The 27,384-nt window shown below is 39.9% G+C and overlaps 1 protein-coding gene and 1 long non-coding RNA gene across 7 annotated transcripts in view; one reads left to right on the top strand and one right to left on the bottom strand.

The window, feature by feature from the left end:
- Window positions 1-13,749, bottom strand: part of SLC16A7 (solute carrier family 16 member 7) — a 174,901-nt gene extending 161,152 nt beyond the window's left edge. For 4 of the 6 annotated variants that reach the window (XM_068559828.1, XM_068559833.1, XM_068559834.1 and 1 more), the window contains exon 1: window positions 13,392-13,749. The gene's annotated coding sequence lies outside the window, so the exon portion shown is untranslated. Of the gene's footprint in view, window positions 1-13,386 lie in introns of all 6 variants that reach the window. The other 2 variants (XM_068559829.1, XM_068559832.1) reach the window with 1 other exon arrangement.
- The window catches only part of LOC137774677 (uncharacterized), a 153,213-nt gene continuing 139,107 nt past the window's right edge, over window positions 13,279-27,384 (top strand). Inside the window, exons 1-2 of the long non-coding RNA XR_011075924.1 lie at window positions 13,279-13,468; window positions 16,817-16,894. This is a non-coding gene — a long non-coding RNA (uncharacterized lncRNA). The remainder of the gene's footprint in view (window positions 13,469-16,816; window positions 16,895-27,384) is intronic.

Genomic DNA, 27,384 nt, shown 5'->3' with positions numbered 1-27,384 from the left:
ATGCCTTTTAATAACATAAAGAGCATATCAGAACCACTTCCTTTGAAATCATTAATGATTTGATTACAAAAGATGGCCCTTTTTAGGAGCTAAAACAGTCCATGTAGAAACTTTTCTAACCCCAATAGACTATTTGGGGATATTATGTTTGTGTTCAGGATTAATTAATAATTCTTTATAGGATTATTGATCATAATCCTGTGTGTTTTCAACTTGAATCTCTAGTTCCACCTTTGTGGAAGAGGCCCTATGCATATAGGAATACCTTAGTTGCATAATTTCTCTTTGTTTGAATTATTGGCCTTAGACTCTTGATTTTGGTAAACTACAACTTAAATGCTATAGATTGTCTAAGAAATACGTTGTCTGTGCTCTTAAACTGTCCATACAAGTGTTCAATTAACAACGGAGCATTTCCTGTTTTCCCCATCAACTCTGTTCTATAAAATACCATTCAGTAGATGGTAATAATACCTGATAAATTTTCCCACACCTCCTTGATTGGATATCTTTTTGGAGTCAAGGAAGGGACATTTTAATTGCAATGAACAAATTATATTCTTTTTTTAACTGTAAAGAAAAGTCCCATTCACATTGTAAGTGTATCAGACACTGGATAAACAAGACATAGCCTTCAATTCAACTGCTTCACATTTTAAAACATGTAGTACCTCAATCATATATTTTGAAGTTGTTCTACTACAAAAGGAATACATTTTAAAACAATGATGCTAGGATTTCATTACAGCACCATCTTCAAGGTGCTACAGCTGAATGCTCCCGTTCCTATAACAAGGCTAAGGTAAAGAGCTAAATTGCTTATAGTGGGGGACTTCCTTCTGAAAAGTCCTTTTGAAATAGACTTTTGAAATGGACTCTGTGTAAGAGGAACTCTTACACTGACTTTCAAGTTATAATGAAGTTACAGTACTTTAATGAACCAATTATTACTAAGATTTTTTTTTAAATGTGTCATGAATTGTTTTTCTTATTAAGGTATAATTGGAGCTGAATGTACCTGTTTAAAAGAGCATAATCAAGTACTAGAAAAAAAGTAAAACAATATTTGGATCCCAATTTATTTAAACATAGCCTTAATTCAATAGTGTTATCCGTGCCTACTCGATCTTGGCACTAACATCAGTCCCAGTATACACAGTTCATGGAGCTGACATTTTTGAAAGAAGGATTATGTATGTGTGCTATGGTCTGAATGCTTGCGGCCCCATAATCTCATGATCAAATCTTAATGCCCAGTGTGATGGTTTCAGGAGGTGAGGCCTTCGTAAGGTGCTTAGGTCATGAGGATGGAGCTCTCGTGAATGGGATTAGTACTCTTATACAGACCCCACAGAGCTCCAGGGTCCCTTCCACCATGCCAGGACACAACTAAAAGTCTGCAACCCAGAAGCAGGCCCTCACCCGACCACGCTGGCACCCTGACCTCTGACTTCCAGCTTCCAGAACGCTGAGAAACAAATTTCTGTTGTTTATAAGCTACCCAGTCTGTGGTATTTTGTCATACCAGCCCAAACAGACTGAGACAATGTGGCAGAGGGACAAAATACAATTTTGCCAACATTTTTCTTGTCCTTTTAATTTTGTCATTTGCTTTTTTGTGAAAGACTTCCAGGTGTGATTTTGATATTTAAAAACATGGCTCTTAAAAAGTAGCACATTTCAGAAGGACAGAATCCTAAGTATTTCTCTTTTATCTTCCCTACAATTTCCCTTTTCTATAAAATGTTTGTGCAAAGAGGGAGGAATCTACTCCTACCTGGGACAGCTACATGGAACACAGGGGAAAATGTGGATTTTGAAAATAGAGCTTTGTGACCTAACCTACTTGAGATATCAGATACTTCATTTCATTCTAAATTAGTGATAACAATGCCAGATGCCCATATTATAGGGCTGCTGAAGTTGTCAGACAATGACTTTCTGGATTATGTGAGGTGATACATGTAAAGCGCCCACAGCTTTATCTCTGGCACACAGCCAGCGCCAAGTATGATACGTCTTCTCTTTTCGCTTTCCCAATCCCAAAAAATCTGAGTGTGTAAATCCTTTGGACACCAAGAGAATACCAAAAAATTACAGTTTTAAATTTAGATTTTATAGACCACAACTCAATATCTGAATGTATAGCTGAGGAGACATTAGTAGTACTGCTTCAAGACAAAAGCTAGTAAACTAAGAGTTCTAATAAAATGTGAAATATTTTAAAATAGATTATAGACTAAAAAAGTTGGATGGAACGTTCACTCTTAAATGAAAGTTATAGGTCAAATATGCATAATAATTTTGTTCATCAATAATGAAGTAACCCAATGAACAGTAATAATTAGGTTTCTAAGCATTTAAAATAAGATTTTTAATTTGGTGATACAGCTATAGAAGTACATAGGCCCTTTTTTTGGAATATCTGAAAATAAATGTAGATAATGGGCCCAGATAGCTCAATAGAGTAATAAATCTGTTATTTATAAAAATAAAGCAATAAAAATTTGCATGCTTCCTCATTGAAGTGCTTTTTTTCCCTTAAATTACAGCACATATTACTAAGAAAATTAACGATAAAAAGGGAAATAATTTTTAGATGAGCTTGAGATCTGACATCTGTAAATCCTCCAGTAGCAGGCCATTACTGAGTGTAATTAATGTTCTCCCCAGGACACAGCGGCCAGGTGACTCTCCACAGAGATGCTAATGTGGTCCACAGGGGATGGACTTACATTTTCTTGTATTCCCTGAGGTTTCTTCTGAATCATTCACCTTTTCCTATCTACTTATTATGTTGTCATACCAATTAGTGATATGCAAATATTCCTGCAGTATCCGCCACTTTTTAAGTTCAGAAAAAGAAACTGGTATTTAGTTGCATTGATTCTTTGTTTTTCTTCTGAAAGAGGCCATGGCTTTAGGAAAATGCATTCAAGCATTTTATTGCTACATTGAAGACACCAGGCAATAAGTAACTGGAATATATATGATATTAGGAAGGGATACTACAGAAAAAGAAGGAAGAAAGGAAGGACATTACAAATAACTGAACCTTAAGAGACAAGGTTAAGAGCTATGGACAGAAAGTGACAGAAACAAGATAAACAAAAAGGGTACAGAAAGTTCCAGTCCAAAAAAACATCAGTATGTTCAATAAAAATTTGTAGAATAATTTGTAATGAAAGCAGACTCAACTTTTATAAAAATATGGCACAATGCTTTTAAAAGAAAAGAAGTCACATAATAGAACAAATTGGCAAATTCACTCTTTTTTTAAATTTATGAAAGTCCATTCCTATCTATGCCCTACCTCCAAAAGTCTCTTTCTAGGGACTTCCCTGGTGGCGCAGTGGTTAAGAATCTGCCTGCCAACTCAGGGGACACGGGTTCGAGCCCGGGTCCAGGAAGATCCCACATGCTGCAAAGCAACTAGGCCCGTGAGCCACAACTACTGAGCCTGCGCTCCAGAGCCCGCGAGCCACAACTACTGAACCTGCATGCCACAACTACTGAAGCCCGCGCGCCTAGAGCCCATGCTCCTCAACAAGAGAAGCCACTACAATGAGAAGCCTGCACACCACAACGAAGAGTAGACTCCGCTCACCACAACTAGAGAAAGCCCGCGTGCAGCAACAAAGACCCAACGCAGACAAAAGTAAATAAAATAAAATAAATAAATTAAAAAAAAATAAAGACACTTTAAAAAAAAAGTTTCTCTTTTTAAGAGTCAATTTCTTGGTGATATTAGATAAAGAGGGTCTATTTACTAGTACTGTAGTATAAAGGCAATTAATCACTTGTTCCATCTATTCTTAGTATTCTCTTCTGCAAAATGGGAATAATAACATCTACCTCATTGGGCTACTGTAAACTTTTAATGTGAGAAGGTATAAAAAGCTCTTGGCATAGTGCTGGCACTTAGATGTGTGCTCAATAGCTAGTATTATTTTTATTATAACTAGTGATTAGCAAAATTATTAATGTATGTCCAGCATGCATGTAGTTTAAGGAGGCAGAGATACCATTTGAGAAAAAAATATTCTCTGTCCTCAACAGAAAATAGCAAATGAATAAGTATTCTAGATTAGTGATTTTCCACAGTTCAGTATCACAGATCAATGAGTAAAAAAAAAAAAAATCTTATTTTTTACCAATTGATTCAAATGTCCCATCAAGTTTAAGAATCACAGTTCTAGAAGAATACTTACAAAAAGTATACTCATAGATAAATGAATATTATATGAATTATATACAGAAATATAATCCTTATACTCCAGCAGACTTTTGTATTTATCCATGTGTTTTTTGCTTTTACTCTCGAGTTTTGTGGCACTTATAATGACCATCTCCTCGTTTCACTTAAAGACTATTCATCTCTCAGCTCTAAAAACATTTCCACTTCTTTCATTAAACCCTTCTTTGATTGCTCCGTTACATAGTAAAGTCTCCTTCTTCTGGAATCCTAGAGCAGGGGTCAACAAGTATTTTTCTCTAAACTGAAAGATAGTAAATATTTTAGGATTTGCAGACTTAGTCACAACTACTCAACTCTGTCTGCAGCAGGCAATCAGCCACAGAAAATACAGAAACAAATGGGTGTGGCTATATTCCAGAGAAACTTAATTTATGAAAACAGGTAGCAGGCTAGATGTGGCCCAAGGGTTATTTATACTTTGTCAACCTCTGCTGTAGACAATCACTGCTTTATCATTTTATTTTGACACTCAATCCTACTCTGGATTGTACCTTTAACTGTACACACATAGAGAATGTCTCTGAAATTAGAGTCTCCTCAGGGGGTCAGGAAAGATGTCTTATACATGATCTTTTCAGGTCTCTGTGCATATTACTTCATGGAGCAATGCTTAATTATTTACTGATTTAAACTGATTTTAAGATATGGGAGCAAGATCTAGTTGCCATTAGCGTCCTACCTACATTGAAACATCTACTGAGACATTGACTCTTGGGGTTCTGTAATGGGCAGCCTCATCTTGCTGAGTCTTTATTCTACCTGTAAATGAATATAATATATCTTACTTGGTAATAATGAGGAATAGAAATTCTATTTTTAAAAGAGCAGACACATAAGAAGCACTTAAATGGTATCAATAATTACGTTGCTATAAGTTTGCATCTTAATATGAATAAATGTCTCTAAGTTGTGATAATAGAATGACTACTGTTTTTCTCTTTGTCATAGCTTTTAAATGTGCTTATGTGCACTGCTACTTCTAAGTGGAAAGTAAGAAAGTTCCATCTTAAAATGCCCTTGGGATACAGTCCCAATTGATGTTACTAACATTGTGTTTAAGTGAAAAATTTAGCACTGAAATATTTTTGCAGCATCAATATCAGTGTTGAGTTGTCTTCCTATATGTACCAAAAACCAGAGCTTTGTCTATATGGGAAAGACCCACATTACTGTAAAGTCAATGAGTTGTTGTTGTTTTATGAATCTCCTACTTGGCTCAGGCTGTGAACAGTAATATTATAATTCATAAATACCTGTGCACAGAAGAGAATTCCTCAAGAATAAAGAGGCCCTGCCTCAAGATGCACCAAAAATACTGGTAGAGATAAAAAACAAAATGATTATGATTACCATTTATAAGTTACCTGCATTATTTATTTACTCTCCAGCAACAATCCTGTGATATAGGTTTTATTGTTTCCATTTTTTAAAATGAGGAAACTGGGGCTCTGAAGGTTCACATATCTTGATTTTAGCTAAACAGCTGAGATGTGGCTAAGTCAAAGTTCCATCAAGGTCTATCTAACTAACCACAAGGCCTCTGATCCACCACGTGACACTGCGATGGAGAAAAAAGAGAGAAAAGAGAGAACCACAGACTGAGACAAACTACAGAGTGAAGACAACATCGGAGGTCTACAAAACGCTGACTGAAGGACATAAATTGCTTAACCTTGTTTTGAGAATATGTTCCTTTATTTGTGGGACTCAAGACTAAAAGGAGCTTACCTGTTTGCCATCTCTAACATCTAGAACGGTGTCTGGGAGCACAGTGGATGAATAAATAGTTGTTATTAAAGGATTACATTCTCTGGCTTGAAATACGTCATAGGCTTTATTCAAAAGCCCACTTCACTGCAGATCTGACATATATACATCCATGGGAATTCTCCAGACACTACTCTGTTCACGTACCCACTGGTGCCCGCAGCCTGGGGTATCCACAGGAGACCCGCCACCCCATGCACACTCCACCCCTATCATCTTGCTACCTGTGCTAAAGGGATCACCTCCTGGACTTACTGTTTCTTCAGTCCCTAATGGTTCCCCAGCCTCCCTGAGTCCACAAGCGATAAGAGGTCATTATTTTTTCTAAGCCTCTTAGTTTGGTTCCAGATACTTCCTTTAAACAGTAAGGAAGTCTTATCATTCTGCTGACTGTGTTTTAACAGATCAAGACTCGTTATCCTTGACTAGTCTTTTTTTTTTTAACATTTCTCAAACTTCCTTCCTTTAGAATCTCTTAAAATCTACTGCAGAACTGCATATTTTAAAATACTAATATTGAGAAGGTGTATTGTGGTTAATAGATTCAAGTCCAGATCCCTCCACTGACAAGATGTACACAGCTTGAGCAAGATACTTAACCTCTTGCCCTAATTCCCTCACCTGTAAAATGAGGGTCAAAACAATGCTTCCTCATAAGGTTTGGAGGATTAAATGAATTAAAATGTGTAAAATGAATATGTAAAATGATGCCTGACACATAGGAGTGTTTGATAAAGGCAAGCTATTTTTCCTCAAAGTGATCTCTATAGCTTTACCTAATAGCCACATCTTTGGTCTCTAAACTCACTTATTACACACACACTCACACACACACACACAGCATCTTAGGTGCTTTACCTCTTATGGCATTAATCTACAAAGGCAAATACTTTAACTGAGGGGCTAATATCTAATTGTAACCAAATTTTAAAGTGAATTTTCCTTCTTTCCTTCCTTTCGGTGGTTTATTCATTCATTCACTACACTGAGGGCCACGGAAAGAAAATGTTCAGCCCTGAGGTAACAGTGGGTTCTTCCAAAGGTGGGTCCCTCTATATGCCTTTACTTCCCACCTTCTGACTTCATCTGAAAAGAGATAATATTGATGACCAATGGGCTCATGAACAAGGGTTCAAACATTTATATTCATAAGCAACCATTTTCATCCTTGAACTATTTTGTACATATATGGACTTTCCTAAACTTGAATGCTTCCAGAAACACAATGGCCTTAAAAAATAGCTTCACCAGGTCCTGTAAAGAACAGGTAGAAAAACGGAATATGTTAAATTCATAGAGAAAACGCAAGAATGTGAGCTGTCACCACATATGTACAGGCTCTCAATCAACCCAGAAAAAGATTTATTTTGTGTGGCCCTGGAAAGCTGAGTAAGGGTCCTAGGTAGAAGCAAGAAGAATGCAGTCACAACTGGAACTGTCTTTAAAAGAACAGGCTGCCTCAGTGAACATACTTAAAATAAAAATAGATGGTGGTATATTGAAAATGCTGAAGAAACAATAAAGAAAAGCAGAAACCAATGTCCTCTAAGTCCCATGTAACTCCGTAATCCACCAAAGTGCTCAAGGATATGTAAATATGGATATGTTATTATTCCCAACATCCAGAAATTTGTAGTATATAGAGAAACCAAAGATATACAAATCTATATGCAACTATAATACAATGTTTAAAACACACAAGACATATTACAATGCAATGTTACTGAAATTTTAGAAAAGCTTCTTCTACCTATCCAGAGGCTTCAGAGGAAATCTGAATGCGGTGTTTAAGCTCAGCTTTGAAGGTTGAAGCTAGACATGAAAAATAGCAGGAGGTTAGAGCATTCTAAGATGAAAGAACAGCAAGACCAAAGGTGTGGTGTCAGGAAATAGAATGAAGATAAATGAGGCACAGGGGACAGTTCAATTTGACTCGAGGATGGTGGCAGTGGGAGATGAGCCTGGAAAAACTTTTTGGAATTACAGAGATTGAAACATTGGTCCTTAGACCTAGGTAATGGGAGTCACAAAGTGTTATTAACAAATAGGAAAAGGAGGTGTATTTCAGTAAGAGTATCTCGTGGTACGTACAGAATTAACTGGTACAGTGAGAGACCAGAAATGAGGAGACCCGCTAAGAGACTAGGACATGATTCTAGGTAGTATGTCAAACGTGCCTGAAATCTGTGGCAGCACCAGAAAAGAGGAAACTGGTGAAAGAAGCATTTTGGATGTCAGGTCTTAGCAACTGACTGTAAGACGTAAGGCTGGGGGTGTTGAGGGTCTCAAAAGCTTCTAGATTAGAATGTTAATACCAATAAAAGCAGCAGGGGCAACAGAAGGAAGGAAGACAGTGTTCAGAAGAGACCACAGGGTGTTAGCCGTGTCAGAGCACAGAAGAGGTAAGCTGTCCAGCAGGTACTTGGGAAGGGCTGCCCAGAGCTATGTGAAAGTCAGGGCTGAAGATAATGACTTGGGCGTTACTCCTACTGAGGTCAAAACACAGGCCAAAAGAGGATAAGCTTTGCCAATGGATCAAATACAGGTAAGAGAAGAACTCAAACGGAAATTGAGGAACACATACTTGAGTGAGTAGGAGATGAAAGGAAAGCCGAAGAAGAAGCCACCAATGAGCAGTCAGAGAAGTAAGAACAGCACAAAGAGCACGCAGAAGTCAAGAGAAGAGTTTAAGAAGCAGCAGGGCCAACCTTACTAAAGGCTGTTGACAGTGTGAAGCGAATGAAGATTTGGACCCTCAGAGGCCAATTATAACCTGATTCTGAAATATTAATACTTAATATACTTTACAGGGAAGAACTCACTCCTTTAAATCAAAGTAGTTTCACAGGAGATTACTCTTTTTAGCCTTTGAAGAAAAAAACAAAAGAATTTCTTATTGGAAGGTACACTCATTTCAAGGATAATTTCCTTAAACATTCTCAATTTGATCTTATTGGCCAATAGTTTTCAATCACATCTAGTACTATTCTTCCAAAAGGTATTTCAGGGGACATTTTCATTAATTATGACTGAGGGGAATCTATCAGCATATGGAGGACAGGAGTCATACACACTAAATGTCCTGCAATAAAAGAGGCATTCCTAATCCATGTAGAGGAGCCCTGTCCAAAATGCCAATAGTGTCACCTGTTGAGAAACACTGTCACATAATGCTGTTTATCACTGAATGCACCTTTTGTATATTTGAGAAAATCTGATAGAACTTCAGATTCTGAAATTTTGGAGAATCAATTTCAAAAACAGGCAAATATCATTAATACAGTTCATCCCTTAGAAACTCTTCAAGCAAATGCATGCCTTTTAGTTTTACTGTTTTTTCATATCTAATCTAGTTCCAAAAGAAATAGGTCTTCAAGTAAATTATTTAGTAGGGCAGCTTCTTATAATTTATAACTCTTCTACGTATTAGCTCTAATCAGAATCTGTTTAGGGGTGTGCATGATTAATAAGAATACATTTCATTGTGTTATTAGGTGAGGAAACAGCCCATGTTTAATTTAACTGCTTTTTAAATATACCAACATTTTGTACAGATCTTTATTTATTTAAACAAATATTTCTCTGTGTTACCACCCATACTAGATATTTTCCATTGAAAATTTCTGTTTTAATGCCAAATATTACCAAACAGTAATCACCAGTTCAGATATCTGAACCACACAGTATGTCATTTTTTGTGGGGCTATCCTAAGTGTACAAAATTTTTAACAAAAATATCTTTACACCAGCATTTTGTAGTTGTCACCCAAATGCCCTGTAAAATTTTCAAGAACTTATTTGCGATTTCAATAAAGGTTAATAAAAACTACTGGATCTTCCAAGTAGGTAGATTAGGACCCTGGATTCACCATTTAAGGGACCAACTGAGAAAATGAAGCTTGCTCCATCAGTTAAAAAACAATTCTATTACTCACTGAGACTTAGTGTGCAGTCGTTTCCCAACACATTTCCTGCACACTTTGATCCAAATAGTTGAGAAAGCCTCGGACAAACAAGGATGACCTCTCAGACAATGAGAGTCCACTCAGTGGCTTATTATGCAATCCAGCACTATCATGCCATCTATTGAGAAACTTGGTTCTTCAAAAGGTTCCCAAAAATCTATTAAGAAAAACAAGCCAGTGAACCTTAAAACAACCTAGTAGCCTTAACGCCAAACATTTAATACCTGACACTAGCTACCATGAATTATTTCTATGCGTGTGCTCACACAGAATAAATAATGCGGGACAAGGCAAACAACTCTTCAGAAGATCCTCAACTATCCTGTCCCCCAGGCAGAGTCCGTGAGGGATTCCCTGCCAGATTTAGAGTTGTAAGCAGGAAAGGAGGCTCACTCTTCCCTTGTTTGTTTCTCCTCCCGTCCCTCTTTGCTTCATTTTTCCTATAATCAGTTGTTCAGGACTATCACCTGCCAGGCACTGCACTGAGAAGAGAGAACACGACAGACAAAGTCCCTGCCCTCGTTCAGCTTCGTGCAGCATAAGCCATACTACTTAGTGGTTAAAATCAGACAGCCTGCCTGGGTGCTTGCCCCATCTCAGCCACTTGCCAGCTGTGCAAATTGAGCAAATTTCTTAACTCTCTGTACCTCAATTGCTCTTCTATAAATGTGGATATTGACAGACCTACCTCTTAAGATTGTTAAGGAGATAAAAGGAGTTAATAGACAGTGGTAGCACAGTGCCCAGAACATGGTAGCATTACAGAGATGTTACAGTTACTATACTCTCGGGCTTCTCAGAGTGAGTGGATTAGTCTGTCCAAAGTGCAGAAAAAACTTGCTGCTCAGTCTCTCAAAAAAATGGAAATCAATTCATTAGCAAAGACCTTCTTCAGGGAAGGGATGTCCTGCCCTCATAACAAGAGAAAACCCTCCATTACCTGTTTATACTGGGTCACTCTCAATGGGCAAATGGATGGGGCTGAACACACAGGTTTCTGAGGCAAGGTACCCTTCTCAAATTTGCCTTTTAGCACATCTTAATTTCTTGAAATTGCTACATCCCTTTCAAATTATTTGAGATATATGCTTCTTCCACTGAGAGGAAACTGACTGATGGCAAAGAGGACAGGAGGAAGATTATCCTAGATGACTAGACGTTGAGTTTTTGGAGAGCAGAATTCCAACCTCCTTCATCTTGGGAACCATAGTACAGTGTCTGGGGTGATTTTAGGGGTTCAGAAATAGCTAGTTTATTTATTAGGTGTTTTATTAGGTGTTTATTAGGTGTTTTATTAGGTGTTTATTAGGTGTTTTACTTTATTCCTCACCATAGCACTTCAGGGTAGATACCACGAATCCCATTTTATGAATAAGAAAAACTGAGGATGAGATTGTTAAATAATTACTCAATCTTACAAAAGTGCAGAACTGAGCTTGAAATCTAGGTCTAACTCTAAAGTTAATTACCTCTTTCCATGTGAATGTCTCAAAAACATGTTTGATAAATGAATATAGAATGAAAAGCAATTGCAGGAGACTTCTTTTACTTTAGATCCATGAACCAGGAATATAACTCTGGATAAAGTATGTTTCTTTAAGTCTCTTTGCCCTCTTTCCCTTCAGGAGGGCTCAAGGCCAAAGATATCAGCCAGATATTATAGAAGAGTAAATGCATGTCTAGAAATAAACTGAGCATTTAAAGGAAGGTGAACTAACTAGGACATTGGGGAAAAGGTGTTAAAATTTCAGATCGCTGACCATTATTAAAACAGTCCGGGCGGGGGTGGGGCCAGCAATACTTAATTGCAAACTGCTGCTATGAATTTTGCAAAAACGAATTTCTGACTTTATGAATTGTCACGCAACACACTGAGTTGCTTAAGGCAATCCTCCCCTTTTACTGAGATCATTCAGGCGAGCTGACTTAGACTGCTTCAAATGCAATGTGGTCAGAAGCAGAAAGTAGAGCTAGGATTGCCTCACCAGGGCCAAATAAGGGTCACCTTGTTCAATCATCATTCTCTGCAGCCACCACCCAGCTCTAATTTTTCAGCCACTCTCCCCCAAATGCACACGTAGTTCTTGAGGTTTCAATGACACAGCACATTCAAGCCAACGTGTCTGTTGAAAGTTTGCAGCCCTCCCGAGTTCCCAGTTTGGATTTAGTCATAAAGCATGGGGTGCCAGTAAAGGGCACCTAGTGCCCACTGTTTCCAGGCTTTTTCACATCACCCTCATCACTGCGCGTGGTTTTATTCCTCTGCTGCGTCCCTTAACAGACCCAAGAAAGGAGAAAGACACGAAATATTAGCTTTCGAACTACTACCCCACTCAGAACTACTTCAGGAGGGAGAGGCAGAGAGAAACCGCACATTTCCTCTCGTGTGTGTGTGTGTGTGTGTGTGTGTGTGTGTGTGTGTGTGTGTGTGTGTGTGTGTCATTTTAACATCCCTGACGTCGACCACAAAATTCCCTCTCCAGCCCTGCCCGGAAAGTGGCCTTGGTCACAACCGCCCCTGCCAAGGCAGTCTGCAATCCGTTTCGCGGAAGTAAGGGAGAAAATGGGGGTGGGAGGGAGAAGCCGCCAAGCAGCACCCGCCCGAAACAGGAGCCTCGCCAGCCTCCCGCGCTACCTGGCCGGGCCTGGCACCCCCAGCGCGGCGCAGCAGCTCACGCAGGAAACCCAGCGTGAGCCCGGGAGGCGCAGGCCCTCCTCCGCCCCCGTCAAGTCACACTCCTTTTCTGCCCCCGACTGGCCTCGCCCCCGCCACGCTACCTGGAGACCGAAAAAGAACAAAACTGGACGCCCCCCCTGGTATTTCGTCCTCTCCTTCCAGCCTCTCCGATCCCCCACCATCCGCTAAAAGAGAAGATGCTCCCTACACACACTCTCACCACCCCCCCATCCCCAGCTCCTGCGGCCGAGGCCACCCCGGGGTGCTGCTGAGAAGCGCAAGCGGGACACGCCAGGCGGGAACCTGCCGGGGGGACTCGTGGGGCAAGGACGGGAGTGCGGGGAGCACCGCGCCGGCGGAGCCTCTGTGCAGAAGCTCGGAGCGTTGGCGTCGCCTGGCCGGAAGCACGCGGGCGCGCGGAGCGCTCTCCGCCCCGGACCCCTCTGGCCCCCCTCTCCGACGCGCGCGCGCGCCCCGAGGCTGCACCCGGCTGAGGTCCGCGCTCGTGTGACGCGAACTCTCCTCCGGCAGCCGCCTGGGGGAATTTTGTCTATATAAGGGCTCGCCGGCTCACGGCTTTGGCGTGCGTGTCACAGGTTGGCCATTATTTACACACACGCGTGCGGTTCCCCGGGCAGCTCGGGTGACGGATGCGCGCTCGCCTTCCTCTCCGCCGGCGCCCCGTCCTCTGCTCCTTTCCTCCCGGGGTGTTAACTTACTTTACCTGGTCTCCGGCACAGAGTGGGCGCTGCAGCGATCCGTCCCCCGCCGGCCGCCGCCGGTTCGCCACGCTGTCACCCGGTGAATGGAATTATTTATTTATTTATGTCCCCGGACGAGTCCTCGCCCGCCGCAGCCGGAGGAGGTGGAAGAGGAGGAGGTGGAGGCGGCGGGGAGGGCAGGCGAGGCGGCTGAGCTCCCTTGTGGATGCCCGGGAGCGCGCGCCGCGCCGCGGGGGGAGGCGGAGGGGCGGGGGGTGCGGGGAGGAGGAGGAGGAGGGTGGCCGCGAGCGCCCGCGGCTTTGCCTGAGTCCGGGGGCCGCGAGTGGTTGCCGGCCGCCGCCCAGTGACTCCAGGCGGACTGAGCATGCTCCAGGCCACTGTCAACGCTGTAGACGCTTTCTCTGTGGCTCGGGGCGCTCCACTTCAGATTTTAGTTTTGACCCTGAGAGAAAGCCGCAAGGCTGGTAGAACTGTTGCTCCAGATCAGTTGGGACACGCTTTACCCGAAGTACTTTGGCACCTAACCTAGGAGCCAGGTGTGTGGTAGCTCTGTTGAGATACCGCAGGGAGTGGTGCAACCTAGGGGTGACGAAAGCCATGCAAAAGGAGAGGAACCTGGCCGAAGGCAGGGAGAAGAGAAGAGTCTCATTGTGAGCTTGCAGGCAAAGTGCTGGGCCTTTTTTCAGTGGAGGTCTTTTGAGGGGGGGGCCCGGGGCAGGGAGGCAGGAGGGACGATTGCAGTGTTGGAGATTAGGCTTGCCAACCAAATCCCTCACACTAAGGGAAAAATAAAATTTACCCCCCGGGGGTGGAGGAGTAGCGCAAGAACTTGAAAATAGGAAAGAGGTGAAAGAAGGTCACTTATAAATGATTCAGTTTTAGTTTCTCAAATTACTTAATTCTTCAAAATAGAATTTAGTTATTTGACAATACATAGTGCTAGGGGTAATGGTAATACCAGTCTTGGTTTGATTTCTTCTACCTTTATATTTCCCCCGTGTCTAGAACATGTTTTGGGGGAAGTTGGAAAGAAGAAGGGCTGGAAATGAACATTTACATTGGTTCCTCTAATGTTTTTAAAGTTGAAGTACTACTTAGAGGAAAAGAAACAATCCAGGAGAAAAAAAGGGGGGCTTATATTTGAGAATTCATATTCCAGCTTTTCTGTCCATTTAACTGACCCACCCCCCTTTCCTGCTCCAAAAAAGTGAGAAAGATAAAATGTTGCATTAACCTTAGATAAAAATATAACTTCTTAGAAGCTTTTCTTGTTTGTTCTAGAAATTAAATCATTTCTAAAAAGCCAAGATAATTTAGTTGAAATAAGTGGAAGTTTGAAGTCCAAGGGACAAAGAATCAAAATGGCAATCTGGTAATAATAATCATTATAATTACTATTTATTAAGTGCTTATCATTGTCAGGCACTGTTCTAAGTACTTATATGGATTATGTCAATTAATACAGTAGCCGTATTAGATTTGTTGACTGGAAAAAATGCACAACATGAGAGCTGTGAGTTGTTTTATTTGGGACAAAATGAAGTCTATAGCCCAGGAAACAGCGTTTCAGAAAGCTCGGAGAAAGCGCTCCGAAGAGGCAGGGGGGAAGGTCAGTATATATGTGATTTTGGTGAAGGTGGGGTACATGCAATCAAGCACACATTTTTGCAGAAGGTTTCTGCTAGTCTCCTGAAAGTTACTGCTAGTCATGAGGAGCAGACGTCACCATGAAAGATTTTAGTGCTTTTCTAGATATGAGGAGATGCAAAAATCAGGCTCATAAAATCTTCTCCTGAAAATATCTATCTGAAGGCCTGTTCTGCCAGTTTTTCCCAGAGCACAGAGTACCTCATTCCTGATCTCCACCCTGAACTCCTTTCAGGGGGTGTTGAAGGTCAGCAGCTGCAGCAAGCAGCTCATGATTCAATCTGGTAGAGGTAGGTGGCAAGTGCCCATTTGTAGCTGGCAGATTATTCACATTTTACAAATTTGGAAACAAATTAAGTATTCGGCTGAATTCACATTGCCTTACTTCTGCCACAGCTAGTCTGTAGGCTTGAATTTTAGTTTCTGCAGTTACAAAATAGTAATAATATCAACTTTTTATTGCTGTCAGAAGATTTAGGTGAAATGATATATGTGAAGTTGATGGTAGATAATATGAGATGAATAAATGGTGGCCATTATTAGTAACATCAGAAAGTTTGGAAGACAGTATTACAGAGAGTGGGGTAGTTTGGAAACTAAGGAACTAAGACAGAAACTCCAGGAAGAACTTTAGACTTATTTTAAGGAAGAAATCTGTAAATTGACACTTGTATAAGATATAATAAGACATTTGATAATGATGGAACGTCTAGCAGTGACTATAAATGCTTCATTTTCATTACAAAAAAGAATGCTAAATTTTAAAAAGAAACAGCATTAAGATACACGCTTCAAAGTCATGTTCTTGAGTGTTCCCTACTGACATTTTTCCCATTCATACATCATTTTTATTTTACTTCAAAGAACAGAAGGAAGGAGAAAGACCATATATTTCTTGAATTTTGACCCTACTCTCCCTTTTCCTTCTCTTTGATTTTTCTTTCTGTCCTATATTTCTTTTTCGTCCTGTATTTTTCACAACCTCATATTCTTGGCCTATTTAACCTATTTACAAACTCCTAAACATCACTACCCATAGTATTATATCAGAACTGTAGCAAGTTTTCTTTTTAAGTCTTGTTTTTCCAACGATTAAAACTCTGGATCCAATTTATCTACTGCCCCAGTATTAGTATTTGGGTGTTCATTTCTAAATTGCCTTGTTGCTATGGCTAGGCATGCTATGTAAATATTTGCTTGGCTTAGAAAGGAATCTGAAAAGAGAATTAGGTGGGAATAAATCCAGTCAGTTTCTCCTATGACTTGCAGTCTTAATATTCTTCAGAAATTGAGGAAAAAAATACAATTTAGGGGAAAAGCAAATCATATGATCAGAACTTGAAATTTTTATGGTAAAATTTCTGCCTTGATTTCTACTCATAGGTGAAATAACAATGGGAGAAACAAAAGATAGCAATATGCTAAATATTCCAGCAACTCTTGTTCCATAAATAAGTGAACTAGTGAATACATATGTAACATACAAATTAATAAAGCCCAAACTTATATTACACACCCACAGCCTCATTTCCAGTTTCTCTGCCCCTTCATTCCTCAGCCATGCCATGTCTTTTCTCATTCCCCACCCTCTTTTCTGTATTAAACATGTCCTTCAAGGCCCAGCATAAATGTCGTCACCTCTGTAGCATTTCAAGGATTCCTTCAATAAGAATTAATTCCCATGTTCCTATAGTACATGGTGGATGCCTCTATTTGGGGGATTTTCTTCTGCTTCACAGTATGGCAATATTGTAATTCTTTTGTCTCCCCTATCTTTTAGGCTGTTGGAGGGTAGTGATGACCTTTTACTCCTCCCTGTAATCTTCCAGCATCCAGCACAAATTCCTGTAGATATAAGGTAATCAATAATGTTTGCCCAAGGGAGGAAAGAGATGACAGTGTGAGTTTTTTGCAACAGATATGTAGTAGAGGCTGTTGGCACTAATAGTATCCATGATCTGCATGTCACTACATTTCCTGGCTTCTCTTACAGTTATATTGGGGCCATGTGACAAGTTCTAACTAATAGAGTATGAATGAAAGCAACTTACGTTATTTCTGGCTGAAGGACGTTAAGAACCAGTAATTCTCCTTTCTCCCCACCTTTCCCTGCTCTAATAGCCTCATGTTTCATATGGAGTCACTATAACATGGAGTCACTAAAAGATAAAGAAAGGCTGCTTGTCTTGCACTGGACTCTGTGTGAGCAAGAAACCATTATTGTGTTTAGCCACTGAGATTTCAGAATTTGTCATGAGAACATAGCCTAGCCTATTCTGACCAATACAAGATGTTATTTAATAAGATTATAAATCATAATGGCATAACAAGCCAATGAAACATTGAGCTTACAAGAATGCTCTAATGTGTTCTTAAGTCAAGGCTAAAAATACATATCCTCACAACCCCAACTTAACATATAACAACCTTTTCTTGGCAAGACTCTGTGAGACCAAAGCAGGGGTATGTGTGTGTGTGTTAACTACACACAACAGATTGGTTTTAACTAAGGACAAAAGACCAAATGTCCCAGTATTCCCCTCAGCCTGAGTGAAAATGAACGTGCACCTGCCATCCAGCATCTAGTGGCAGCATTCTGTGACTGAGATTGTAGCTGGCTAGCAGCTGTGAATATGATTGCTCTGACCTGGTTTCATACAATATACAAAATATGAAAGACATCACTCCACTGCTTCTCGATTTATATCTTGAGTGCATCCGTATCAGCTACTTTGGAAATCTCTTCTATGGAAGCCTCCCATAGAATTGTGGAGAATGCAAACCTAGTCTCAGTTTTTAAAGAATAAAAAATGGGAAAACAATCATGTTGGACATGGTTGTATGGGGTGCCTTTCAATAACTATACAAGAGCCCAGAGAGGTCTTTTGTCAAAAGAAATGACTCTTGAGGCTCCAAAAATCTCTCAGTGGATTCTGCATTTAAAGTCCTGTCCACTGGTATTTTTCTAATTTTACAATTTATTTAATGTTATCCATAAAGTAAGCTTAATGAATTCTAATTATAAACCTAATTATAGATGCCTTCATCTGAATATGTGAATTATTCTGAAAGCATATAAAATTAAAAACTTGGATTAAAAATTTTTTCAATAAACTATAAACTTTCCTAGCAGGGTCTTGTAAATAATGGCTTATAAGCATTTAATATTTAATGAATTTTATCAAATGAATGAATGATGAATGAATATGGTACCAAGGAACCTAGGTTTCAGTGCCTTTTCCTGTACATGTGGTCTTAGGTGGGTCTATTAACTTTAGCTTCACTTTTTAGAACTCCCTGGTACTTTCAAGCTCTTCAAGGGCACAAAGATTTACAGATATTATGCATACTGTTAACAAATGAAGAAAATATTTATGTATGGTGAGGGGTTTTTTTCTAATTAACCAAAAATAACTGTTTACTGTAAATACTTTGGAGAGTAGTTTTGATCAAGATGCATAAGAATGAGACCATAAAGTTACCTGCTTAACTTGTAACCTGGTGTAACTTGCCCTGTGCCTGGACTGTCCTTGAAGGGTTAGTCATTGTTTGCATTTACATAATGCCTCATAGGTCACAAGATAGTTTCAGGCTAAAATACTCTCAGCTACCTGCTTCTCAGTAAGCTAGATTTTCAACTGCCCTTACTTTGTTTTACTTGCCTAAAGTTAGAGCCATTTTGCCATTTTGTCTTCCATTCAGAGGCTCTTCTGCTGATTTCCATCTGCCAGGCATTGACTCAAACTGCTTATTTGTTTTGTGCTGTTTTGCTGTATAATTCTAATTGATTTCTTAATGTTGGTTCATTTTTCTGGGAGTTTGTTGATTGTGATCTTGAATTATCACTTGTTATAAATTTTTTCCCAAGAAATAATCTGTATAAGATTTGTTATATGAAATGTGATGTAGGTTTCAGATCCAGCCCTGTGGTTTGTGGTGGAGCCTAGCAATGTAGGTGGTCACCTGAAGTTTATTGATTTTGTATTTTTTTTCCTTGATTCACCAGAATTTCATTTCTCAATGCATGTCCTGAGTCATGGAATTCAATCTTCATGAGTTTTATTCATTAGACATATTTATTAAGCAACTATTACATGATAGGCACTGTGATAAGCTTTTTGGATGTAAGTAGTGGTTCTCTCAAGCAGACTATACACTATTTCTTTAATTTTCATACTTATTATGATACTAATGCTATGATTACACCCACCCCATAATTATGTTTGCACGTATGTACAAATCAGAGTATAAATATTGGGATATTAGTTTTCTTGAATGATATTCCTCGTAATTTTTTTCAATCTGAACTGGAATAGACTATCCTAGTTACAGTATTGAGTTGAAGGGTTATCCAGAGATGCAGAGACATGTTTCAAAAAAGACATGTAGAGTTTTTTCCTCGGAAGCCTTTATGAAGGAGAATGAGCTTTCTTTCATGATGCCAAAGACTTCAAACAACAATTGTGGATTTCTCTGTCAATATACCAGCTTTATTTTATTTTAAATAAACTTTATTGACATATAAGTTACATTAAAATGCATGCATTTTAAGTGTACAGTTTGGTGAGTTCTGACAAATTATTATATCCATTTAATCACCACTCTAATCAAGATATAGAGCATTTCCATCAACCCAGAAAGTTCCCTCATGCCATTTTTATTCAGTCCTCCCTGAAGCCCAGGCAATTGCTAATCTGGTTTTTATCATCATAGACCAGTTGGTTTTCTGTACTCTAAAATGGTATATAAATAGAATGACATCATATGTATTCTTTTTTATTTGGCTTCTTTTATTCTGCATACTTATCTTTAATTCATCCATGTAGTTGTGTGTATACATCAGTAGTTCTTCCTTTCCTTGTTGGTTAGTATTGTATTGTGTGGAAATGCCACAATTTTTTTTTATCAATTCACATGTTGAAGGATATTTGGATTATTTTTATTATTTAAATACTTCCATGAATATTTAAATAGAAATATTTCTGTGGACATATGTTATCATATCAAGTTTGATTTTTAATACATAAAATAAAAAATGTGTTAAAAAAGCAATACAATGTCTGAAATTAGTATTTCAGATACTAGGCATCTGAATAACTGGATATAGGCCTAGTTGGGCACTTTACTAATGCACTACTTTGGCAAAGACACAAATATGTTTAAATTTTACTTTCTTTGTAAATAAAAAACTTGATTTGATTATTAAGAAGAGTCAACCAGATGATATAATAAATGGAATTGATTTCTAAATTGTAAAACTTAACAAAAATGAAAGGTGGTATTATCATATGCAAAATATGTACATATTTAGGAAATAGTATTTCAGAAATAAAGTTACATAAGTAAAGCAAATTGATTTGACATAATTTGAATGAGAAAAGAAAATGTAATATTACTTAAGATTTGATATTTGCATTATGCTAAGTGAAATAAGTCAGACAGAAAAAGGCAAATACTGTATGATAGCACTTATACTGGGTTGGCCAAAAAGTTCGTTCGGGTTTTCCTGTAACATCTTATAGAAAACCCTGAAAGAACTTTTTGGCCAACCCAATAGTGGAATCTGAAGAATACAATGAACTGGTGAATAAAACCAAAAAGAAGCAGACTCACAGATATAGAGAACAAACTAGTGGTTGCCAGTGGGGAGAGGGAAGCCGGGAGAAGCAACATAGGGGTAGGGGGGAAAAGGGGTTATGGGATTGTATGAAATCATGTGTGTGAAACTTTTGAAAATTATAAACACTATAGAATTTAAAGAATCTCATTCAATAAAAAAATTAAATTAAAAAAGATTTGACATTTAAGTTTATCTCCTTAATCAGTTTTTAAAGAACAAATTGGACAATTGCAAAATCCAGAAATAGTTTTATATAGAAAAATTAATCACTTCACTGGCATCTTACTTTAAATAAATATCTGTTCAGTTAAGATTAACTGCAAGAAGTACCATTTATCATGTGGGAGCTACAGACCCCATTGTAGAGTAGAGCATAAAAAGATATTCTCTTCCTCTGTCATTCAACCAGATATAACTTGAGAATAAAATTCCTCCTCATAACTATTCTAGAGAGAATTGTATATCTTTTTCACTCCAGGTATGGGATCTTTAAAAATTATTCCTCTTTTTATTTGAGAGATTTTTTTCCCCTTCCTTTCTTTTCCAGTTACTATTTTTGTGTAAAAATTTTAAAATTGTGGTATAAACCAATGACAATTTCATTATGCCCATGTACTCTGTTTGTAGAACAGGGATGGCTTGTCTCTGCTCCATAATGTCTGTAGCTTCAAGTGGAAAGACTGGAGCACAGGGTCCTAATATATTGAGGTGCATCTTCAATCACATATATGGTTCCTGGGTTGGAATGACTCAAAGGCTGGGTTCTCCTGGGTCTCCTTATTGAAGCACTGAGACATGGTTTCTGCCTATGGCTTGGGATTCTTACAGTGTGATTGCTGTGTTCCTAAAGGCAGCCTACTGAGAGCTAGCCTTCCAAGACCCAGGTAGAGGTTCACCTAAACTCAAAAGTTACTCAGTGTCTCTTCTATTTTGTTCTGCTGGTCACTAGCAAGTCACAAGTCAATATTAGTCTTCTATTGCTGCTGTAACAAATCATCACAAATTTCGTGGCCTAAAACAACACAAATTTATGAACTCACCATTCTGTAAGTCAGAAGTCTGAGTCCGTTTGACTGATTCCTCTGCTCTGGGTCTCACAATCTAGGGGAAATTTTGTTTCCAAGCTCATTCAGGTTACCTGCAAAATTCAGATCCTTGCGGTTGTAGGGCTGAGGTCCCCATTTCCATGGCAGCTGTCAGCTTCTGAAGGTCACCTCTATTACTCATCACATTGCTCCTTCATCTTCAAAAGGCAACAGTGCCTAGAGTCTTTCTCATGCTTTGAATCTCTCTGACTTCCTCCTCATTCCATCTCTTAAAAGCAGTTTTCTGCTTTTAAGAATGTGTGTGATTATATTGGGCCCACCTGGATAATATCCCTATTTTAAGGCTCATCATCTTATTTACATTTGCAAACTCCCTTTTGCCCTGTGAACAACATATATTCATAGGCTCTAGGGTAGAGTAGGAATATCTTTGGGAAGTCATTCTACCTACCACAAAAGAGAAGAGGAATTAGACTCCACCTTTAGAGGGGGAATAGCAAATATACATTTTTGGAAAACATGTGGAGTGGGAGATGTTGTTGCAGCCATTTTTGGAAGATATAGTCTGCCACACTTTCCTCCTTAGCTCTTTTTCTCTATCACTTTCTACAACTGGAAACCAGTGGAAGAATGCTAGTAAAAAATTACTAAACAACAAATGGACCTGCTTATAGTTTTCCTTAGAAAAGTCAGGTCTGATATAGAGAGAAAGAGGTAGGTGGTTTGCTGTTTGTTTCTTTGTTTTTTTTTGTTTTATCTCCTGCCTTTGAAAATTTAATTCCATGTGGTAGACACAGCTGTGTTTCTTAGACCCCAGATGCAGCCCAGATGCAGAGAGTGGGGTTAGCAGGAAGCCTCCACATGTCATCAACTTCAAGTTCTGCCTTAGCTGCAGGAAGTCACATTGTCTGATGTCACCTCCTGTTTTGGGTAGCCTGCATCTGGTGACCAAGGGTGGCAGATGTATTAAAACCCAGTCATTTTGATTTCTTCTGCTTCCCAGTCATGCTAATTCCCCTTTCCCTTCTTACGTGTTGACTGCTAATAAATATGTTGCACCTTAAACTTCTCAGAATCTGCTTTTACGTAATCCAACCTTTGAAAGTTGGTACCAGGAAGGGTCTGAGAAAGCAGATGTTAACTACAGACTTTTAGAGCTGCATTATTCATCACCTGGCTGGAGGACCCCAACACAGACAGCTTCTGGAACAATGTGGTGGTTCATTTATTAAAACTTTTCAGCAATGCTGGAAGGCATACCAATGGAAGCTCTGCACTAGTGAAAGTGAAGTATCAGATTATTTAGATGTACGGAGTAACTGGTATCTTAAGGATTACAAGACTGTACCCCCAAAGCAGCTACAAGACTTAGCCAGTGGAGCAGGTAGAGTACTTGTGTCACTGGATACTAAGAATGCTTAATCAAGGGGGTCAAAACTTAAAATTAGATAGGAAAGAGTTGATTAACTTGGCAGTGTTTCTCCTGATACAGGATTTAACACACTGGCAAGTACCCCCAGGAGATGATGTGAACTCTCTACCAGAAAGGCTCCTAGAAAAACACAGAAAAAGCAATAGCCCACAGATGAGTGTGTCAGGTTCTCCAGAGAAGCAGTATGTGTCTCTCTCCATATATAGATGTAGATATGATATAGATATAGATAGCTTTAATTTTAAGATATCTACTGATTTAAATGTTTGGCATTTTAAAAACACTTTCACAGCAACATCTAGACTGACATTTGATCAAACAACTGGCTCCCATAGCCCAGTCAAGTTGACACATAGAATTAACCATCACGATGAGCAAAGCTGAAATGCCAGATTTTCCATGGCAGATGGTGAAGGAAATCATTAAAGGCTCAGGGAAGTGACTCTGCAGGAATGTAGATGTTATATACTACCAAAAGACTCACCAGTTATTATATTCTACAGGGAGACCCATAGAGCACAGTAATTAACAAGGCCATAAGGAATGTGCTGGTGCAAGGGGCACCAGCATCACTAGAATGTTCAGTGGTGGCTCTCCTCTGTAGTTTAGACAGGCAGTTACAGAACTTGGCTCACTGATAACAATGGGGCTGATAAGGCCTCAAAACAATGTAATTCAGATAGCAGTGCTTAACTACCCAAAATCAGGATACAAAGACTATTGCAATGACTAATAAGCTTGGTCTGGCATCTTAGGGGGGCTCATCCACAGAAAGCTATTAAGATGATTCATAGAACATGACATACAAAAGGGCATAATAGATGGTCAGCTGACAAAGGCACTACTCATCTCGAACCAGCAGAAGAAATCAAAGTTCGATCACTGGGTGGGGAGGTAGAGGGAAGTCATCCCATTAAAAAAAAAAAAAAATCATAAGTCTTTGCCCTGTTTCCAGACCTGAGCCAGTTTTTAGAACTGGAACACTTTGACTACAGAGATGGCTGGCTCTTAGGAGAAACAACCTTGCAACAACATGACAATTGTATTTGAATGATTCCCCAGGTCTTTCCCCAAAGGAAAGCGGGAATGGGGAAACCTAGATATTATGCAGACTGAAGGACAGAGTGAATGAGTGGACGTTGACAACTAAAGACCCAAAGCATCATCATGCCCCTTCCTAGAATTTGGACATGTGAGCTCCAGATAATAAATGGAGTATTGCCAAGATCCAGCTTATAGCGAGTTCACTAAGTTAATAGATTCATTCAGTGGTCATTTCTGATCCAGGATTTTAACACTGGACAGTTGGAGCAACTCCCACATTGGATCCTTGGTCTTTGAGGTGAAGAGAAGACTCCAATTGAATATCAGTTGTGGCTCCATGCCCAACTGCCGTGAGAGGGGCTGTCATTTGTCTCACTGACCTCCCACTTCTAAGAGATGCCTCAGGGGAGAGACCCAGCAGAATCCTGCTCGACTAGGAGCTGCTACTTGAACAAATATGGAGAAGTAGATGTCCGTGATACAAAGGGTGAACTGTGACAGATGTGAAGATTATACCACCCAGATGCTCTTCAGAGACCGACTTGCTGTGGGGATGCCATCACCAGACAGCCTCCCAGTGTCAGTTTCTTCAGAGTTGCCTCAGCTACAGCAAACTGCTTCACCTGCGCCTGGAGACTGAGCAAGGCAGGGACGGGTGGAAAGCCCTGGCCATTTGGACCACTGGACATGTTAGGCAGCCTGGGGTTGGTGGACCTACCTGTTTACTGTCACATTTGGTTAAGGAAGGATCAATAGATGTCCATGGTGATCACCTGAGTTCTCTCTGGAGCTCCATGCTGAATTGGCCAAGTTTTTGTTGGGTCCATCACAACTGAATTTCTTGCTACCCAGTCTTGCTCATCCCCTTTCCCCTTCTCTAGTAAACACGTTACTCACTAAATGCAGTGGTGGCATTTGCTTCTGGAGCACCTAACCTATGACATACCAGTTTATAAAAGCACACCGGGCACAATCTCCTTTTATTTCTGCCTTCAGCATCCACATTCAAGACACAGAATTGTGTGAAATTCCTGCACATACAGAATACACAGTCTCACCAAGCCAGCAATTGAAAAGTCAAGTTAATATGCAATTTCCCATCCCTTTCCTCTTTCGAAACTCTGGTCATCTCTTAATCCACATTCTATAATTTAAAATTGTTGTGAATTAAATCACTCACATAATTTTTTTTTTTTTTTTACTTCTACTAACATGCTCGTCTTTCTAAGTGAATAATGTTTGTTTTTAACTTTTTTAATTCAAGTTTAATGAAGTATAATTTACCTCCAGGAAAATTTACCCTTTTTAGGTAAATAGTCTTACGAATTTTGACAGACGTGTACAGTCCTGTAACTCACACCAGAATCAAGTCATCAACCCACTTCTTCCATTCCCAGTCCCTGGCAACTACTGATTTGGGTTTTGGTTTTGTTCTTTTTAACTGTTTTCTTTTATTTATTTATTTTTTACTCACTCTGAAACTTTTCAACTCTCTTTGGTTATTCTTTATGTTTTCTAACTCTGTTAAAAGACTTCTTGTAACTTCTCGCTTTGTGCACCCATTCTTCTCCCAAGAGAAGGATCATCTGTAAGATCATTATTCTGAACTCTTTCTCCAGTAGATTGCCTATCTCCACGTCACTTAGTTGTTCTTCTGGGGTTTTATCTTTTTCCTTCGTCTGAAACATATTCCTTTTCTGTCTCATTTTGTCTAGATTTCTATTTTTATTTTTATGTATGTGGAGGGTTAGTTATGTTTCTTGACCTTGGAGAAGCAGCCCTCTGTAGGTGATGTCCTGTGTGTCCCAGCAGCGCACTCCCCTCTCGTCTCCCAAGGGCCAGGGACCAGCTGGTCCCAGGGTAGGCTCTGATCTGCGTTTGCGGACTTGTTCCACAGGCTACCGGTTGGTAGTATTCTTGCTTCTGGTGGGTGAGGCTGGTCTAAGATGCTGTGCAGGCTTCGTGGAGGGAGGGGCCAGTGGGTGGAACTGAGTCTTGGCCCTCTGATGGGCAGGCCCGTGTCTAGGGGCGTGTCCAGAGGCAGCTGTGGGCTCTTTAGTCTTTAGGCAGCCAGTCAGCTGATGGGTTGGGCTGTGTTCCTGCCTGTTGGTTGTTTGGCATGAGGCGTCCCAGCACTGGAGCCTACAGGCTGTTGGGTGAGGATAGGTCTTGTTGCCAAAATAGCGACTTCCAGAAGACCTCAAGCTGATGAATATTCCCCCAGTACCTCCACAACCAGTGTCATTGTCCCCACAGTGAGCCACAGCCGCCCCCCGCCTCCCCCGGACACCCTCCAAGACCAGCAGGTAGGTCTGGCCCAGGCTTCTGTGAAGTCACTGCTTTTGCCCTGAGACCTTGTGTGTGCCCTCCAAGAGTAGAGTATCTGTTTCCCCCAGCTCTGGGGAGCTCCTGCACTCAAGCCCCACTGGCCTTCAAAGCCAAATGCTCTGGGGGCTCCTCCTCCCCATGCCAGACCCCCAGGCTGGGGAACCTGACATGGGGCTCAGAACGCTCACTCCTGTAGGAGAGCTTCTGCGATATAATCGTTCTCCAGTTTGTGGGTCGACCACCTGCGTGGTATGGGATTTGATTATATCGTAAATACACCCCCCTCCTACTATCTCGTTGGGTTTCTTCTTTATGCCTTTGGATGTAGAATATCTTTCTTGGTAGGTTCCAGTCTTTTTTACTGATGGTTGTTCAGCAGGTGGTTGTGATTTGGGTGTGCTCATGAGAGCAGGTGAGCTCAAGTGAGTTTTACTCATTTTATCTTGTTGATAAAATTTGCAACATTTTTCCTTCCTTTTGACACTTTATCCTCTTTCACCATCATGCCCGGAATTTTAGGCTGATTCCAATTCAGTGTCAACAGGGCAAACCCTCAGGAAACGACTCCCTTGCATTTTCTGGAACATCTTATACTCACCTGAGGGGCATTTCTGCTGCTGCATGACATGATGTGTTAATCCTGCTTCCATATTACCTAGCTCCGGGGCTTTATCTTCTGCCTTTTCCAATCAGTCAAGCTAGCTCCTCCTTTCTTAGAGTTCATTGCTTTAAGGTTCTCAAAGATTCACCACTTGAACTGAGTAATCACATAGAGGCTCCAGGACTCATGAAATCAAATGAGTTTATGTTTCAACTCTAGTGGCTCTGAGTACATCACCTACTTTCTTCCTATAAGTTTTAGATTTAAATGGCTTACT

This window comes from Eschrichtius robustus, chromosome 13 (assembly GCF_028021215.1).
Source record: "Eschrichtius robustus isolate mEscRob2 chromosome 13, mEscRob2.pri, whole genome shotgun sequence".
Taxonomy (NCBI): domain Eukaryota; kingdom Metazoa; phylum Chordata; class Mammalia; order Artiodactyla; family Eschrichtiidae; genus Eschrichtius; species Eschrichtius robustus.
The sequence above is the reverse complement of the archived record's forward strand: the minus strand, read 5'-3'. Positions and strand labels throughout refer to the sequence as shown.